This window comes from Macaca thibetana, chromosome 18 (genome assembly GCF_024542745.1).
Source record: "Macaca thibetana thibetana isolate TM-01 chromosome 18, ASM2454274v1, whole genome shotgun sequence".
Lineage (NCBI taxonomy): Eukaryota > Metazoa > Chordata > Mammalia > Primates > Cercopithecidae > Macaca > Macaca thibetana.
The window spans coordinates 64,154,627-64,175,733 of record NC_065595.1 but is presented as its reverse complement, the minus strand read 5'-3'; positions in this window follow the sequence as shown (position 1 = coordinate 64,175,733).

The window sequence follows — 21,107 nt, the reverse complement described above, 5'->3', positions numbered from 1 at the left end:
ATATTTTGTCCATTGTATTGTCTTTGTTCCTTTGTCAAAGATAAGTTGATATTTCTGTGTGTCTATTTCTGGGCTCTCTATGCTGTTCCTTTTATCTATTTGTCTGTTTTTCCACTAACACCACATTGTCTTGATTACTGTAGCTTTTAGTCAGGTAGTGTTAATTTTTCAATTTTGTTCTCCTTCAATATTGTGTTAGCTATTTTATTATTTTACCTCTCTCCTTGTTTGCTTTAGAACAACTTTGTAGATATCCAAAAAATAATTTTCTAGGATTTTGTTTATGATTTTTTTGAAACTGTTTATCAAGTTGGGAAAAACTGACATCTTGAAAATATTGAGTCTTCCTCTTCATAAACATGGACTATTTCTTCATTTAGTTCTTTGATTTCTTTCATTAGATTTTTGTAGTTTACTTCATATAGATCTTGCACATACTTTGTTAGATTTAAAACAATATTTTATTTTAGAGGGAGTGATAATGTAAATGGTATTGTGATTTTAATTTCAAATTCCACTTGTTTGTTGCTGGTATAAAGAAAAGTAATTAACTTTTGTATGTTAATTTTATATCCTATGATCTTGCTATAATTGCTTATTAATTCCAGGAATATTTTTTATTCTTTTGGATATTCTGTGCAGACAACTATGACATCTGCAAGGAGAGAGAGTTTTATTTCTTTTTCTCAATCAGCATACCTCTTATTTCCTTTTCTTGTGTCATTACATTAACTAGGACTTCCTCTATGATACTGAAAAGAAGTGATGAGAGGGAACATCCTTACATTGTTTCTGATCTTAGAAGGAAAGCTTCTAATTTCTCACCATAATGTATGATGTTAGCTGTAGAGTTTTTGTAGATGTTCTTTATCCCTCTTAAGCTTCCCTCTGTGAACCCTGAATATCTGAGACAAATATTTAATTTAGAAAGTTTATTTTGCCAAGGTTGAGGACATGCAGTTGCGGCACACACAGCCTCAGGAGGTCCTGATGACATGTGCCCAAGGTGGTCAGAACACATTTTGGTTTTATACATTTTAGGGAGACATCACACATCAATCAACATATATAAAATAAACATTGGTTCAGTCCAGAAAGGCGGGACAACTCAAAGCAAAGGCAGGACAACTGGAAGCAGGGAGAGGTTTCCAGGTCATAGGTAGATAAGAGACAAATTGTTGCATTCTTTTGAGTTTCTGATTAGCCTCTCCAAAGAAGGCAATAAGATAAACATTTATCTCAGTGAGCAGAGGGGTGACTGAATAGAATGGGAGGCAGGTTTGCCCTAAGCAGTTCCCATCCTTTTTCCTTTAGCTTAGTGATTTGGGGGCCCCAAGATTTATTTTCTTTTCCAACTTCTATTCACAAATTTCTGAGAGATTTTATCATTAAAAGGTGTTGGAGTTTGTCAAGGGCTTTTTTTTTTTTTTTCCTGCAGCTATTCACATGATCATGTAATTTTTCTTCTTTAGCTTGTTGATATGATAGATTGAATTAATTGATTTTTGAATGTTAAACTAGTCTTGCATAACTGAGATAAATCTGACATGGTTGTAATGTATAATTCTTCTAATGTATTGCTGGATTTAATTTGCTAGTATTTTGTTGAAGATTTTTGCCTCTATGTTAATGATAAATATTGGCCTTTAGTTTTCTTTTCTTGTAATGTCTTTGTTTGGTTTTAGTATTAGAGCAATGCTGGCCTCATAGAAAGAGTTATGGAATATTCCTTCTACTACTATCTTCTGGAAGACATTATAGAGAACTGGTTTTATTTCTTCTCTAAACGTTTGACAGAATTCACCAGTAAATTCTTCTGGGCCTGGTGCTTTTTGTTTTTTGGGGTTATTAATTATTGATTTAATTTCTTTACTAACTACAGGCTTATTCAGATTGTATATTCAGGCTTATTTTAAAAAGCACAATCCTACCTTGTCACTGCTCTGCCTAACATATTTTAGTGATTCCCGATTGCTTTTAGGATAAAGTCCATATCCTTACGATGAATAGTAGCCTGCATGATCATGCCCTTCATTCCTCTGCAACCCTGTCTCACTTTGCTTTTTAGATCACAACTACATTGAACTTTTTTTAGTTCCTTGAAGATTTAACCTTCATGGTGTTTAATATCTGGTCTTTCATCTGTCCATAACACCCTTCTCCCAGATTCCTTTACCTAGGTAATAAAAATGCACCGACTCATCTTTCAGACCTTTGACCTATAGTTATTCTCATGGCATGTGGTATATCCCTTCATATTAATAGTACCTACCTAAATGGAATTAACTTTTTATTGTTTTTATGTGTTTACTGCTTACTGCTTATCTTCCTTACCACACTATAAATTCATTGAAGGCTCTGTTTATCTTGTTCACTCTTTTATCTCCCTACACAAGCAATGACCATCACACATTAGTCATGCAGCAAATATTTGTTGAAAGAATAATTCTCACACTGAAGAAAGTACTTATGCTATCTTCCTTTTATGTATGAGAGAACAAAGGCATGGGGAGAGCAGGCAAAGAATTTATTTACGTTGCCCATAAAGTAGATGGGTAGTCTTGAAAGTCGAGTCCATGACTCTGTTCCACACATTATCAAACAACTGGACTAGAGCAAGGCCCTTAATTGGGGCTCCAGGTAGACTCAGGATATATGTGGCTCTCTGGAGATCTTCGAAAATTTTCAGTTTTTTAATAAATTATTCTAGATAATTTTGAGAAAATGAAGAATTTATAAATGTGATTAACTTCTTAAAATGTCCCGGTACAGAAATAATTTTAAGAACCGCCTTCAAAGAGAACTTCTTTCAACATCTTAAAATGTCATCATTTGTTTTTCAACCTGTGGGGGAAAAAACTGTCAGTACTATGTTTGGCATACAGGAAAAACTCAAACTTGCCAAGAAATATCATTATAATGGTTTTGACTTTTTGAGAAGAGTAGTGCTAAAATTATTAATTTTGTCTTAAAATTAATCATAAGTGCTGCTACAAAAGGGGTGGGTTTTCTTCTGAAAACTTTTAGTAATGGTACAAACTAACTGATATTAACCAGCTATTTCAACTACATAAAGAACTTCAAGAGGAGAACTCTCACAGGTTTTTTAAAAAATCAGTTTTTCACTACCCAAAATTAAGCCAGGCTTAGTATTTGTTAGAGATAACTTTTTTATACATTTTATATAGTGAGAGATTGAGAGAGCTATGGCTTCTCAGCAGTCTAAATGCATACATGTTTAAGCAGTAGTAATGAGCAGTTAAGTAATGGCATTAGAATGTTTGGACCCTGCTCTTTTTGTATATGCTTCAGCAAAAGCCTACTTAAAAGCGGGAAAGTTTAATGATTATAGTCTTTAGAACACACTCAGAAACAAATGTAAGAATCAGGGAATGTCTTGTTGGAAAATGGATTCCGGGTCCTGGGCAAACTGAAGTCAAAGACACCTGAAAGCAGACTCTAATTTCTCCTCCCAGGTAAGGGTGTGACTTTGTTAACGGTTAAATTGGGTCAAGAACCATTAGAGCCTTATACACAGTAACATACCCTCAAAAGGAAATGCATATATTGGGAGCGTTGGCCACTTAGGATGGAAATATAAACAGTAGGTGTAAAAGTTCTGCTGTGTAACAACAGTTTGGTGATTTCCTTAGCTCTGGAAGATCCTTATGTGTACTGAGATATTCCCTGAAATTTGTCCCGTTAGGACAGTCATACTGAGACATGCTGCATTAGGTCCTGCACTGTGGTTTAGCCTCCTTTTTCAAAAGTTCTGCAAACTTTTGTAAGTAAACTTGACATACATATCATTGTATGCATGTATAGGTGTGTGTGTGTGTGCATATATATATATATATATACACACACACACACACGTTATCTCTTTCCACTTACATGTAACCCATCTAAAACCCTGCAGAAGTCTAAGTTCAAAATGAGACCCCCACCCCGTCCCCGCTTTCCATCACTCCTGGCTGTTGCTCTAAAAGTACAAAATTGGAGATAGAATTCCAAATTGTAAGTGGAATATTCCAAAGCTAGTTGCACCATCACATATCTTCCTGGGGTCTCCTGGAATTATTACAATGGGGGCAAAGTAATTTCTAGTGAGAGAATCTTTCTCTAAGTCCCATTTTCAGATTCTATTTCTATCTCAATCAAGAGACCTTGTCTCTAATATACTGAATGCTCAGGAGACAGCAAACTACTTACAACATAGGTTACTCTTAACATTATCTGTCTATGCTTTCTAGGGGTTGAAGTTCTGCAGTTGAGGGTTTCCTCCTGATACAGATTATTGTCTGTAACTATGTGTATCATAGTTAACAACCCAGAATATTTAATGAATGAAGAATGCTATTAGAAAGGCCACAATAGGGGGTGTTGATGGTTTTGCAAATTCTAATGCTTGGCAATTACCTAGAGGAATCAGATGTGGAGTGGAACATGCCAGGGCAGGCCTGCAGCAAAGTGCTGCTGAGAGGCAGGAAGCAGAGAGTGCAGACACCTGAAAATAGTAAAGCTCTATCTGTATGCATGGCTGGTGAAACAAACACCTTTCCAAAATGGATTCCAGCTGTAATACTACAAATAAAATAGACATTAAATATTTAATTTGGATAGCGTTAAGTGCTCAATTGAAAGCAGCAAGAGGATGTTTTTTAAAAAGCCAGGTGTCTCAACAATTTATAATTAATTACTTTTAAAAGACCACAAATCACTGTTTTCATCCATATTTTTTGGTAGACTAATTATTATTGGCTTTCTAAAGTGAGCTGTTGACTATCAGATCAACCTTCCTGTTAGGCTTTTCCTCTTAAATAGGATTGTAGCATAGACATTTTGTTAAACAGAAAAATGAGGCCATGTACAAAAATCTGTGTTTCTAGTGGATTCAAAACATAGTGGTAGCAAGTTTAAAAATATTCTTGAGTTATCCAAGAGTGTACATTTTAGTTTGTTATGCTTCTCTAGTGTTACTGATATTTTTCCTACATTTTATAAAATAAAACTGGAGAAAAATCTTCTAAAATGTAAGTGACTGAGGCAGGCACATATTAATAGTTAATATTAGTATGTGGTGAATGAGACATCTAAAACATACTGTTTTTAAAAACTGGATTATGTTTCAGTGATTGAAAAAAGAATTCTCTAACACATGTCACAGCCTTCACAATATATGTAGAGGCATTACTCAGATGGGAATTTTTGTCTTCTTATACAAAATGTAGGTTTGATTTTATCTTTCATGTTCAGCAAGGTGTAACAGCATAACTTCCAGGGACATCAAAAAGAAGAGGATTCTTTATTGATTTGTTAATGGAGGTACAACAGTGTACAGCCTCCTTGTTCTCACATTTTATCTCTGTTTAAACTCATTTTGCAGCATTCTTCATCTTGTTATCAAGGACACCAAATGAAAGGGAAGTTCAGAACGAGGGGACTACTATATTCCGTCTCATATACCTCAGATAGCACAGCCCATTGTCACAATTTGTCAGGCCTTTTCCTGCTTTGTCCCCTTGGTGATCCAGCTCAAGCCTCACTATGTCTGAAGACTCTTAGTGGAAACTGTCATTCCACTTCTATTACTGTGGTTACCCTAAAAATTTCAAATTAAATAGTTCAATTCCAAACTTGAAAAATTGTTGAAAATAAAAATAATACAAACACCCAAATACCTATACACAGATTCCCCTATTATTTATTCACCCATTTGCTTTGTCATTTGTCACTTGCTCTTTTCTCTGTCTTCCCCATCACTCCCTCATCTATCCATCTTTCTATGTATAGTACAAACACATGCATAATTATTTTCTGAAAGAACTTGAGAGAAAATTGCATATATTATGATTCTTCACTCCAAAACACTCCAGTGATTAAGGATCTTCCCTTACATAACCACAATACGATTATCAACTTCATAAATTTACATTGATATGATGTTTTGATCTAATCTTCCATCCAGATTTCAGTTTGTGAGTTCATCTGATAAAGTATGTTATAGCATAATTGTTCCCTCCCATACAGGATTCAGTTTAGAGTGAGATATTGTTTTTAGCTGTGAGGATTCATTAGCCTCCTTTAAATCAGAAACCTTTCCTTTCATGACATTGACATTTTTGACAATTATACTCTCAATCCCACCTTTTTATTAATAGAACATTAAGCACTTGGCTTTTATATTTCTTTATAACTAGACTGAGACGATTCATTCTTGGCCAGAATGGTACACCGATGATGGGTCCTTCTCAGGATATCATAGATAACGGCTCATAGTGTCATCTGCCCTTCATCGGTGCCATTGGTTGGTCAAGGTGTGGCCTGGTTTATCCGCTATATAATCGCGGTTTGGTTTTCTCTCTTACCACTGTTATAGTTTGCAGAAAGACACTTTAAGACCATATAGCTATCTACCTCCCCATCACAATTACTTCCTAGATTTTGCATCCATTAATGGTCCTGACATAACCCAATCTTTACTGCAATTTTTGCAAAGTCGAACTGTAGCACTCCCTCCACAATGACCCATCAGTTGTAGCATTCTATTATAAGCAATAACCCTTCCTTATATATTTATTATTGACATGGAGTCCTAAAGTTTATAATTCAGTACTGCATATGCCATCAAAGAAAAGGAATTTGAGAATATAACTATTCTTGGTTGTATTATTTTCATCATCAAAAGTTCTAAATCTTCAGCATTCGTATCAACCAGCTGTCCCTCCTGTCTCTTTCAGAGGATTAACTTGCTTCCTAAACCCAGAAAATTGGGAACATTAGCTGTGAATGACAACTTCCCTTCTCACCTTGCACATAAAAACGGATTTATGTCTATACCTATTTACGCCTGAATTATACACTTATTTACACCTTGACTTCATCACATTTGTCAAGTCAGACATAAAGTAGCCTTCCTCATGATTAAAGTCAAATGCTTTATCTATGTTAGTTTCTCCCCTCTTTTCTCTTATCTTATTGGACCCCTGGCATGTAGAATTTTGCCCATTTTATCTTTGTTTCATGAAATACTCTCTGCTTTGTTTCATGAAATACTCATAGGTCCTCAGGCAGCCTCTTTTTGCCTTTCTATCTTGTATCTCCCTATTTCTATCCATTATTTATTTAAAAGTTATGAGCTCCTATGGACCCACCACCACAGGAATGTCTATCAGTCTCCTTCCAGTCTTCGTTTGTCTTCTCGGGCATTGATCTGGAGTGGGAGCCAGCAGGAGGTGTTAGTTCTGCCTCCTAGTAGGAGCCACGGTTGGGGTCTGTTCCCCTAATGTCTTGATTACTACCTCCTCCTTGCTCTTCTACCAGTTACTTCTCTCTTCCTTTATATCATGAACCTCTGCCTTTCAAGTGACTCTTTCTCCTTAACTTGCAAGTGTGTTCAAGTTTCTCTCATCTGAAAAAAAAAATCTCTAGTTTTTCCTTGAAGCAAAAACCGTCTCTGTCTTTTTGTTTGCAGCCATCATCGATGAAATATAATCAACAGATCCTCAATACAGTGAAATCTGACTCCTCTTCCTAAGGGAGCCCTATGAAATCATTCTGAAAAATCTCACCATAGCTTCATACTTGTACATCTAAAGAACACATTTTAATCTATTTCCCTGGAACTTGCTGTTGTCTTTAACATTACCAAACACCAGTATTTTCTCTGAGAACTCACTTTACTTGGCTTCCTGACGCTCCTCCTTGGCTCTTCCTTTTGCAGGTCAGCTCATTCATTCCCTAGGCCATTTCTCCTGTTTGCTTCTGAAGAGTTTTGACGATTATGTCCCAGAGCTACTGTTCTGCTCGCACTGTCTGGTTTTCTTGCACCATCTATCTATTTCTTTATTCTTGGATTTACTAATCTTATGTATAATGATAAAATCCAAATCCTTGCCTCCAAAGTTTGATCTCTCCTGTGAGCATTAGTCTAAGATAAACAGCTACACTTGTATGTATCAGAGAAAACTGAAACTCAGCAAGTCATAAACTGCAATTGCATCTTTCTTCCACTTTTTCCCCCAAAGAAAAATACCCTAGAAAAAATTTATTTTTCTCAATTTTATATCTCTTGATTCACCCCTTTACCCAATGAAGTAATCTAGAAGGTATTGTAACCTAGTACTGTTCAACAGATTTTTTGTGAAGATGAATATATTCTACGTCATTACTGTTTAACATAGTAGCCTCTAACCACATGTGGCTTTTGAGCACCTAAAATGTGAATTTTGTGGCTGAGGAACTGAATATCTTGTACATTGTTGCTGACGGGAATGTAAATTGGTACAACCACTATGGAGAACAGTTTGGTGGTTCCTCAGAAAACTAAAAATTGAACTACCATATAATCCAGCAATCCCCCTGCTGGCTATATATCCAAGAGAAAGGAAATCAGAATATCGAAGAGATATCTGCACTTCTGTGCTTGTTACAGCACTGTTTACAATAGCTAAGATTTAGAAGAAACCAAAGTGTCCATCAACAGATGAAGGGATAAAGTAAATTTCATTTAAAATTTAAATGAACTGAAAATTCGTTAAAAATTTAAAATGTGGCTGAGGAGCTGAAATTTTAAAATTTCATTTAAATTAATTTAAATTTAAATTACCATATATGACTAATGGCTGCTATATTGGACAGTGCTGTTCTAGACCATTGACCCAAAATATGTACATTTTATTTAATGTTGATAGGCATCCTGACACAAAAACATACATCTTTATGGAACACAAAAAAGAAGGAAGGAAGGAATTTTTGTGGTTAATAAGATTGGGTAAAGCTGGGTTTAAAAAAAAATGAATGCTATTTCTCTTTATGGAAGGAAGAGATCACTCCAGATCCTCTGAACTTTTATTTTTATATTTATTTATTTATTTATTTATTTATTTATTTATTTGAGAGAGTCTTGACTCTGTCTCCCAGGCTGGAGTGCAATGGTTTGATCTTGGCTCACTGCAACCTCTGCCTCCCAGGTTCAAGCGATTCTCCTGCCTCAGCCTCCTGAGTAGCTGGGATTACAGGCGCGTGTCATCACGCCCGGCTAATTTTTTTTTTCTAGTACAGACAGGGTTTCAGCATGTTAGTCAGGCTGGTCTCGAACTCCTGGCCTCATGATCCATCTGACTCGGCCTCCCATAGTGCTGGGATTACAGGCGCGAGCCACCATGCCTGGCCTTTCCTCCGAGCTTTTATAATGCTACGTGAAACACTGAGCTCAAGGAAGAGAAGACAGTAAAGACAGCCTTTACCATGTTTCACTGGAGAATCCTTTTCCTCAGAATAGCTGTAAATGCATTTAAGGGACTGCAGACAAAGTCGAAAAAGAATCCCGAAGTCCTTTCGTTTCTTCACCACTCACATACCCAGTCACTAAGTCTTACCATCTTTGCCTCCTAAATACTTTTTTCATCTATTCTTCTTCTCATTCCTTACTATTTACGTGAATTTGCTAGGGATGCCATAAGAAAGTACCCAGACAGGGTGGCTTATACAACAGAAATTAGTTTTCTCACAATTTTGGAGGCTAGAAGTATTTTTAATGGTAAAAACTCTAATTCCTTTTACACTGAGCTATTATCCATTTAGTGTTTAGATAGTATCAGTGAAATACTATCAAAAGTGATATAATCTACATACATTTTAGCTACCATGCACCAAATCCCTTTTCAACTTTATACTTTGATACTTTCATATTTGATGGATATTTTTTTCTTAGTTATTCTACCAACCACCTGTACAGTTAGAAGCAACTTCAACTCGGTCCATAGATTAATTTCTTTTTTCATTAAGGAATGCTAATTGCACCAATATATGGTATATTCACATATCTTTTTTAGTTCAGAGAACATCCATGAAGTACTTATGTTCTTAGCACTTAGCATCCCAAAATGAATAAGACATGATTCCTGTCCTCTAGCAGCTGAAGTCTATAAGTGGATGCAGATATGTGAGAAAATAAATTACAGTTTAGTCTGAAGAATGTAGATAATGGATATTTCAGTAACTTATCTGGTAAATCAGATGGTTTAAAGAAAAATTTGGCATACCCAATTATAAGCCTTTCTACCTCGGTTTTTCTCTTTTAAAATTGTCTTTAGAAATTTAGAAAGTCTCCCCATGTTATTAGCCATTTACTTATTCTTCCATAAGTCACTGGGAAAAAAAGCACCAAAGAATTATGTCCTTTCGCTCTAATCTCCTGTATAAAATTCAGAGATGGACACTTACATCCAGGAACAAGCATGCTGCTCACATTTCAACATCAATGCTTTCTGTTAGATTATGTGTTTTCTGTGGCATCTCAGCTCTGCCCTGGTTTTCTCTTTATTCCAGCCTGCCACTTCCCAAACATGAAATAGCTGCACAAATACATTTTTATTAAATGTACTTTATTGGGTACCATCTAGCTTTAAAAAATTTTTAAGCCCACCACCACCTACTGTTCTCTCACTCTTATATCGTTTCTTTCATTACCTGTACTTTTTCCAGTCAGAATCACCTCTCTTGCTCATTGATTTTTATCATTTATATTCCAATTCCAGCTGGAAATCTTTTCTTTCTTTTTGTAAATACTCTACATTAAAAAACATATCTGGGCTGGGCGCAGTGGCTCACACCTGTAATCCCAGCACTTTGGGAGGCCCAAGGCGGGCGGATCACAAGGTCAGGAGATCGAGACCATCCTGGCTAACACGGTGAAAGCCCATCTCTACTAAAAATACAAAAAATTAGCTGGGTGTGATGGTGTGTGCCTGTAGTCCCAGCTACTCAGGAGGCTGAGGCAGGAGGATGGCATGAACCCGGGAGGCGGAGCTTGCAGCACTGCACTCCAACCTGGGTGACAGAGCAAGACTCTGTCTCAAAAAAAAAAAAAATCTGATACTAGAAATATTAACTTTATCCTTCATTGTAATTGGCATTACTTATTCCACTATGTAATTATTTTAACATTTTCTGACATCTCTGAAAAAGCAGAACTGTCATTATTTCTCATATAGTTTTTAATATCACAGGAATGTTCTTGTCTTTACTATGTTACTGCCATGTTTTCCTTCTGCTGAGAAAGTAAGTCCACTATTGAACAGTTTGACTACTTTTTGTTTTACGACCTTTATTGGTTTTTGTATCTAAATATTATCTGGCTTACCGACTCACTCCTCACTTTCTGCTGTTTTTGTTTTTGTTTTTTTTCTTTTAAGGTTTTTAGGCTTTGGGTTTAAATAAGAATACACTGAAACCTCCAACTGTTCAACTTCATGAAATCAAGATTATTAACCTTTACCCACTTCAATACACAATGCACTGCCACATATTCCAATAATTTTTATTTTTCGAGTGTCCAATTTCTGGTGTGGTAAAAAAAAAAAAAAATACACGCGTATTTGGGGAACTTTTCCTCTGTTGATTGGTATGAAAGCTCAAATCAGTGGATTTATCAATATTGCTTTTTCTACTGCTTGAGAATAAATTTTGTTTTCTTATTTTCTTCCAAAAATATGCTTGCATATTTGCAGTGTTTACAATATAGATTCCTGTTTCATTTTGTCTTTCACCCTCTTATGTATTTTCTCAGTGTGCTCTAACTCCCTCTTCTCTTTCCACTAATGACTTCTCTAATCTCAGACTTCTGTTGGATCCCTACAGTAAAAGCACAGCTTCTGCTGGGAGGACAGATCCTGTTCTCTTGTAATTTCTCTGAACGCCTTCTCTATCATATTTGATTTATTTTTCCTTCCACGCTGCAGGCAAAAAATCTACTCTTCTAAAGTCATTTTTACTATATGCTATTCCTGTGTAAGAGCAATATTCTCCCTGATGAATTCTAGGTGGATTGGATTTAGCCTTAAATGCTTCATATTTTCCTTACTTCCTTCTACATCTCATCAACTAAACAAGAAAATATCCTATTTCTCTTTCTTGAGGATTTTTCTTGCTGTTTTCTCATAGGGCTCCAGTAGATTTGCGTGAATTTGTTAGCTCAGATTCAGTATTATAGTAGAAGTAAAAGCCTAGAATTTGACAAGAGACAGAACAAAACAAGACTCATATTCACAGCTACTTTGAGTAGCTGTATGCTCCTGGGAAAGCCACATGACCTCTCTAAGACTCAGTTTTCTCACCTGGATAACAAGGGATTTTTTTTTTTTTTTTAAACTCAGATTTTTTTTTTTTTTTTAAGGACTTTTGAAATAATAGGTAGCAAAATGATTAGCATAATTATTTGCATACAGTAAGTGCTAAATAAGTATTAGTGACATAATTTCACCTACTTATCTTCCTTTTATCCTCACCTTTCAGGGTGTCTCTGGTCTGCTCAGTAACATTGTAACTTGTATTGTTAAGCATTTATGATTTTAAAAATGACAATTTCCATTTTATTGAAAGTGATGTCCCTTTAGTTCTCACCCAGAAATGATTTCTTGAGCCGTGTCTATGGTAGGTTTTTAGCTGTTTTGTGAACTTTCATTCTTCTTTCATCTTAAGTAAAGTTGGCCTAGTATGTGGTAAAGCCATACTTCTAGTTCTGTTGTTCTATTTTAAACTTCTCGTACCATGACCAAACATCACACCTACATGTTGACTTTACCGGAACTGCTCATTTCATTTGTCATGATGAAGTCTATATGGGGTCACAGTATTCCCTACACCACCTCAATTCTGAATCTGTTGAACAGAGTTTTTAGCGTTGCCCTATCCTCGAAATCAACACACATATCTTCTTGTAGTTCTTGTTTCCTTCTGGCAGAGTCTAAAGTTCATTTAGTAAACATGTGTCTTAGTAAACAGCAGAACAGCAAAACCTTTCTGCCATAGAGCTTCTTGTGGAATGAGAAGGAAGAAACAAACAACAAATGTGATAAATTACACAGTGTGCTGGAAATAGACACGCTATTGCTGTTTAAAGAATAAGCAAGGTAAGAGTGATTGGGGGGTCCTAGGGCTTCCAATTTTAAGTAAGATTGTGGGAAAGTGACAGTTGGCCACCATTTGGAGGATGTGAGGGAGTTAGACACATGCATATCTGGTGGAAGAATGCTTCAGACAGAGGAAAGAGCTCCTGGAAAAGCCTAAGGTGAAAGCAGCTTTAAGCAGCTTTAATGTGTTGAAGAACCAGCCAGGAGGCCGGTGTAGCCAGAGTGCATTGAATGAAGGGGGAAAGTAATAGATGAAGAGATCAGACAGGTAATGGGAAACAGATTGTGTAGGGCTTTGTAGGCCACTCTGAGGACTTTGGGGTTTACTCTGGGTGAATTGAGACCATGAAGTGTTCTGAGGAGAAAAATGACATGTTCTGACAGGTTTTAAAAGGATTGCTCTGGCTGTCTTATCGAGAACAGAAAATCCATTTGTACTCTTCTTATAACCTACACCTTTTTTAAGCACAAATGTGATTCTTTATCAAGTGTGTATCTATGATGTATATGTGTGTGTGTATATATATATCTCAAATGTGTGTCTGATGCACATTTGATAAAACCACAAATGTGTATCTATTTCAATTTAAGTAATCAAGGTTGCTACTATTTTATGTCCTACTGGAGAATCTAAACCAAGACTTACAAAAGGTTACAATGGGATGGCAAACGCCTGCTAAATTTGTGTTTCTAATAATTAAAGACTATAATTCTGAAAATTTGTTTTTTAAAAAAAGTAATTCAGTAAAAATGTTTCAGAAATGAGTAATTTTCAAATCAAGAGAAAATAGAGACAGGCAAACCAATATAGAACAAAAGATAGGAAAAAGCAATTGCAAATAATCACAAAAATATAAAGCAAAATTGATAGAAATAGGCCAGATTGTAAATTATTACAATTGTTCACTATAAACAAATGAACTCTTGCTGAAAATATTTATGCCACACTTAAAAGGATATACATACAGCTGAAAGAAAGAAAAAGAAGAAAGAAGGAAGGAAGGAAAATATTACACAGTATAAAAATTGATCAGGCAATGCAAAAGGCAAAAGAAGAGAGAAGAAAAAAGTAAGGAGCAATAATAATCCACTGGTCAATACTTATTGAGTAGCTAAGTGCAGCACTTGAAATTCGACAATCGAGAACTTTTCTGTACTTTCATCATGATATATAAAGATCACGTTTCTGCGACTGATAGCTAAACACATTTAATTAATTTTCTGTTTGTTAGAAACAGGATCAGCAACTAGATATGATGAAAATGATAAGTTTTGGAGTATGGCTGATCTGAATTTCAATCCAAACTCTACTGCTTACTGACTTTGTGACCTTGAGTAAATTTATTTAACTTTCTAAGTCCCAGGGACCTCTTTTGTAGACTTGTGGTATGTAGAGGGACTTCGGAGGATCTGAGGTCCAGGGAGAAGAATAAATGGAATAACAAGTACAATACCTGGCACATAACAGGTATTCAGCACCTATCTGGTGAACGAACATACAATTTATCCATAAGTGAGAAAATGCTTTACAATGGTTTTTAGTCTCTCGAGTGATACCTAGTAAAGAGTCAGGATTCAAATTCATCTCCCACTTCTATTCGGTGTTCTTTGTACTATGCTATACACACATCTATGTTATATAACAAAATAGAAAAACCAATATGTGGTATATAATGTTTGTCTTTGACCACTTCCTTCTTTCTCCTTCTTTTCATTTTTTTTCTTTTTTGTCTTTTTTTAATCTTACAAGCTTTCTTTGGGTCCCAAATCATCAAAGCTTTTTTTCCCGTTTTTTTTTTTTTTCTCTCCAGCCCTTGTTTCTGTTGACTGCTAGGTACACCCTACCTTGGTTGGTTGATTTAAGAGGAAGAAACTCTGAGGCTCAGCTCATTTGAACCCACTTGCTGTGCTGCCCTCCTTGTCACTAATGGAAGTTCCTTTTCTAGCTCTTAATCTAGACTAAGTTTATGGACTAAGTTTTATGTCCACAGTACCCTTAATTGTGTCACATATTGAAAGCAATATGAAGAAGAGAATCAGAAGATCCTACCATAACAAACATTTGAGTAAATAACACCTTTTAGACCTCAGATTACTCATCTCTCAAATAAGAGAGTTTAGTTAAAATAAGTCTCTAGGCTTCTTCACCACTTTAATAAAGAATATAAACTAATATATTTATGGTGTATTATTATAGCATCTTACTTAATTCTTATAACAATCCTGAAAGGTTTGTTCACATTTTTTGCATAAAACATTTTTTCTCAATGTACATTTACATTTCTCAATATAAAATTAAATTGTATTCATTGTAAAATATTTAGAAAAAAATACATGTAATAGAAATCATCCACGTTTTCAGTGTGAAGAGGTAAAAGAACAAGAGTTTAATTTGTTCAGCATCTATGTTTACTGACATGGTTTAGCTGGGTCTCTATGCAGGTCTCCTTATATTCTATACTAACATTTCTAGAACTGGCTGCCAATCTGAGATTAGCCCCGAAAGGCTGTGAATTTCGGAGACCTCTTAGTCTGCCGGTTTGAACGCCATACGATTATATTCCAGGTTCATTGCCCCAGTCACTACTAATAAGGCTGACATTCTCCCAGCTTACATCATTTACAGTGCAGCCCATTTAAGCCTTTTGATGACCCTAGGAAATGGGATAGACATAATTCAGTTATGCATTGCTTAATGATGGGGATACATCCTGAAAAATACATCATTAGGCAATTTTGTCATTGTGTGAGCATCATAAAGTATACTTACACAAACCTAGATGGGACAGCCTATTACACACCCAGGCTAAATGGGATGGCCTATGGCTCCTAGGCTGTAAACTCATACAGCATGTTACTGTACTGAATACGGTAGGCAATTGTAACACAATGGAGAGTATCTGTTTATCTAAATATATCTAAACATAGGAAAGGTACAGTAAAAATATGGTATTATAAAAATATGATACTATAATCTTATAGTACCATCATTGTATATGCAGTATTTGTCGGCCAAAATGTTGTTATATACAACATATGACTGTACTGTATACATTCCTGTTTATTGATGAGATGACTGAGATTCAGAGCAGCATTCCTGGAGTCACTTAAAGACATTTATCTAAGACTAGACTCTATGTCAGCCTTCTTAAATTAGAATTTTTCTACTTTTAAAAGGCGTAAAGTTAAGTCTTATAGAATAACATAGGTAACATAATAGACCAGAAAGTAGATGTTTTACATACTGTCCCCACCTAGAAAATCAACAACGAATAGGTTCTTGGCAAACATATCTCATTTGCTTTTAGTATCTCAGTTTAAATGATAAAGTATTGAAAATATACGGTTAGGAATATATTCTAAAATGTTGCTTCCATAAATTACAGAATTTCACAAAAGACATATAATAGAGGCTTTAAAAAAAAAGTATGCCCATGGTAAGAATTTGAATTGTATTATCTCCTTCCTTTTAACCTATTTTCAAGCTGCTTTCCTCACATTGGAGGCCTTAAAATGAGGAAACAGTTCAGAGTTTTCCTAAACATCATATAAATATGCACCCAAATTTACTGCAGTGCTTGAATGCAAAATGTCTATGAAGTGGGCAAATCCAATAACTAACTCTCAGACTTTCGAACAAACCTTTCAAATCATTGATTGTAGTTCAGCTTCATAATGCTAGTCAATAGCAGAGACATGCTAATTTTTTGTTGTTATTCAAACCTTTGTGGTAGAAACGTCAATATCCAAACTGCCATCTATATTTAATGGCTCTTTGAAACTCATAAATATTCATTTTACATATTCTATTATCACTATTACAAGCTTTTTATCCATTTTCAAAATGTGCATTAACAAATAGAAAAAATCATCAGATACTATACAAATAACCATGGCACAAAATATACCTGAACAGTATATTTTTATAATCCTCTCTTCATATCTTCACTTTCCTCTAGAAAGAAAAATGCTAGAGAAAAACTATTGGTTGATAATTATACAATCAATCTTATTGGAGTCACTAGATTAAAAAGAATCTGTGGACACTTGCACATGTTATTTGACTTTATTCTTCATTTAAGTACATTAAAACATTGGAATACTTTATTTTTCATCTTTTATTCTTTCTACTGCCTTTTATTTTCAAATATTTTTTTCTTTCTTCCATTTTGCTTATTCCAAACTCTTTTTCTCTTTCATGCTCTTCCTCAGTTTTCCCTGTTTCTTACTGAGTTCTGGGAATAATATTTTCTCACAGATGGATTCAGTTTTCTGGAGTTTCTCTGGGCTAGCAGTTGATTTATTTCAGTCTAGATGCTTTTGTATTTCTTGGACTTAAAATCATTACTCTGTCTTTATTGTAATCTATAGTACCAAGAGACCAATGATGTTTCAATCTTGCCAATATCAAAATATTTCCTCAATTGTTACAGAGAAACAACTAATACATAAATGTATGGGTTACTGATGAAGTCTAATCTTTAAGTTTTCCCTACCACTTTAAAACTATTTTATGTATGCATGTATATATGTATTAAATAGACTGAGAACAGTTTTAGGTTTACAGAATAATTGAGCGCAAGCATAGATTCCCATGTACATCCTCACCTTACCACACACACAGTTTTTCCTCTTATTAAAATATTGTATTAGTGTGGCACATTTGGTACAATCGATGAGACAATATTGATACATTTTTATTAACTAAAGTTTACCCTCATTATGGCTTAGTTTTATGGTTGTACATTCTATGGGTTTTGACAAATGTGTAACAGCATGTATCCACCATTACAATATCACACAGAACAGTTTCAAGGGCCCCCAGATTCTCTGTACTCCACTTATTCATCTCTCCTTCTCTCTCTCACTGAACCCCTGGCAACCAGGGATCTTTTTACCCTCATAGTTTGACCTGTTCTAGAATATGATATAGTTGGAATCATACATGAAAAGGAATGTAATGTTTTAGATTGGCTTCTTTAACTTAGCCATATGCACTTAAGAGTCTTCTGTACCTTTTCGTGGCATGATAGCTTATTTCTTTTTATTACTGAATAAAATCTATTGTATGGATATGCCACAGTTTATCCATTTATCAATGGAAGGACATTTTGATTGCTTCCAGGTATTGCAATTATGAATAAAGCTACTATAAACATTTGTGTGCAGGTTTTTGTGTGGACATATGTTTTCAACTCATTTGGGTAAGTACAATTTGATGGCTCATGGTAAGAGTATGTTTAGTTTTCTAAGAAACCATCAAACTGTCTTCTAAAGGGGCTGCACCATTTTGCATTCCCATCAGCAATGAATGAGCCTTCCTATTACTCTATAGCCTCCGCGGTATTTGGTGTTGTCAGTGTTGTTGATTTTAGCCATTCTAATAGGTATGTAGTAGTATCTCATTGTCATTTTAATTCTTTACAATTTTAATAGGAGAAAATACTCAGTTGTCTCTCAAATTATGAAACAAGAGCTCCCAGACGCTAAAAGTCAATTGTGAACCTGACTGTGATATCAAGCCCTTGATATCCAGGGACAGCAAATGGGAGGTTTTAAGATAACAGAATATACTTCAAACGTGTACATCATGGAAGTGAAGGTGACCTGACTTATTCTTACACCAATAATCACCAGGGTGTACTTTACTGGAGCTGAAAAGAGATTTCAGTGCTTCCTGGGTACATCTTCAACCTCAGAGCCATCCCCAGGCCTGGAACATATCTGAACTCCACCGCCCTTACTCCCAAATATTGACAATTCTTTTTTAAAAAATGTAGCTACTCCCCTAGCTTTATCAAAATATAATTGACAAGTAGAAATTGTGTATATTAACAGTGAATGTAAAATATATATTTTACATATGCACATTATGAAATGATTTAATCAAACTAATTAACATATCCATCATCACCTCACATACTTTTCTTTGGTTGTGAGAACGTTCAAGATCTACTCTCTTAGCAGTTTTCAAGTTGACAGTACGTTTATTAACTATAGTCATCATGCTGATCAATAGATTTCCAGAATAAGACAGCTTTTCCATCTTACTTTTCCCTCTTCTAAGTCATCAGTATCAATTTATTATGGTTTTGTACTAGTATTTAATGTTACCCGAAATGAAATAAAAGTGTACCTCTAATGCACTAACATTTTTGTTTTTATTTTTAAAAAATTTAGGAGTTTGAGAATAAAAAATTTATTTGAGAATTGAACCTTTGTTACCTTCACTTTTGAGATTTTTTTTCAGTAAATGTAGGCAGACACTGAGATATCAAAAATGAATAAATCATAGGAGAGAAGACGAAGCAAATCAATTTATAAAAGCAAATCGTTAAATTTACATTATAGTGGATATGGCCAGAATATTACAATTATTGCAGAGACTAATATTCATGTAAAGTCATTCTGTAATTTCTAAGTTAATATTGTTTTCATTACTTGATGAAACAATTTTCTAGAGCGTCGGAAATTTTAAATTGTGATTGGTTTTAAAAATTCAAAATTTAAGAATATATTTCAGTGAAAATAAAGTACCCCAAAGCTAGTAAAATTTTAACTTAATAAATAAACGAGGAAAAGTGTTTAATTTAGAGTACTTTCATCCAACTCTGCAGGCATGCCCACAAACAGCTGAAGGACAGGAAAATATACAATGAAAATTTCATTATATTGAAATATATATTTTCATTATATATTTTCCTATATTATATTTTCTGTTATATTAAAATATAATATCAATGGGTCCCAACCAAACAGAAAATTCAGTAAGCTGTTATGCTTCTAAACAAATAAAAAACACATTTTAAAAACATTTAAAATTACCATTACCTTAGGAAGTGAGCCTTTCTAAAAGTTTTTATGCATTATTCCACATCCTCATTGATACAGAACCAAATAAAGTTATGTGACGCTGTTAACAGAGCAAATCAGGCCAGAGGCTGGTGGAGGCCAAAGACTCATATTCTGAGCAGTAGGACAGTTTTAACTCTTAGGACAACGGAGGTAAAAATAGATGACCTCAGCATCCTAAGAATTAATTGAATCAAACCAGTCCATTCACACTTTCACCCTTTCTCCCTTAAGAGACATTCTAATTGTGCCTTAAAATAGTTTCTGTCTGCAGACTTCTTTCTGTCCTTTTACTGCCATTTGCTTCATAAATCAATGCTAACCCTTCCCTGTTATACATGCTAACTAGAGAATCCCCAGCTCATAAAATGTAACTGATTGCAGAGAAGCTTCTTGCAAATGGAGTTTATGTAATGAATCTTCATTCATTTAACTAGTATTTTCTTAATATCTAGTATGTGCCAGGGACTATTCTGCAGGTACACAGGTGAACATAACAGTCTCTGCTTTCATGTGTCAATTGCAGTATGTTTATTTATTTACTGATTTTATTTTTTAGACACGAGATCTCGCTATGTTGTCTAGGCTATATTAGAATTCCTGGGCTCAAGTCATCCTTTCACCTCAGCATCCTAAGTATCTGGGATCACAAGGGTTCACCACTCTGCCCAGCTTATAAATTGCAGTATAGGTAGTACAGAGGACATCACAGAAGAGACATGTAGGAGGAAGGAAATGCTGGAAGAAGGGAGAAGAACTCACACACAAGACACACTACTGGCCGAGAACTGTCCAGGTGAAGCTGTTCTGTGGGCTAAGGAGTATGGCATGTGATTCTGTGTGGTCTGTATTGGGGGGAAATTTTTGAGTTAACAGCTATTTAAAATGCCTTTGGGCTGGTGTATGCATCACTTTTAGAGGCATGGTAGCCAATCCTGCAACCAGCACAAGAAAGACACAGGCCATCTGTCCCAGGTAGGTACCAGAGTAACGTGAGAGCATGGGTCAAAGGCAGCAAGGGATTGATTAAGGTGTTCACAGAGAGAGAGAAGTGGAGAGATTGATACCTGCCCCTCTGCTCCAGGAGAGAGCCATAGATCTGTTTTTTGGGCAAAGGATTATGATACAATTTCCTGGTTTAGTTTTGTGGGGCTGCCATTGCGGATATAGACTTCAGGAGCAGTATTTATTTACCCCTCAATTCAAACTATCCACAAGTAAGCGGTTGACCTACTTTAACTTCAAGGTCATTCCCTTCTCCCCCAGCTGTAACTGAACTTCCTAGAGCTTTGGCTGCCAATGTGGAACAGGCGATTATGAGGTCTTTCAGACAGCAGGTGA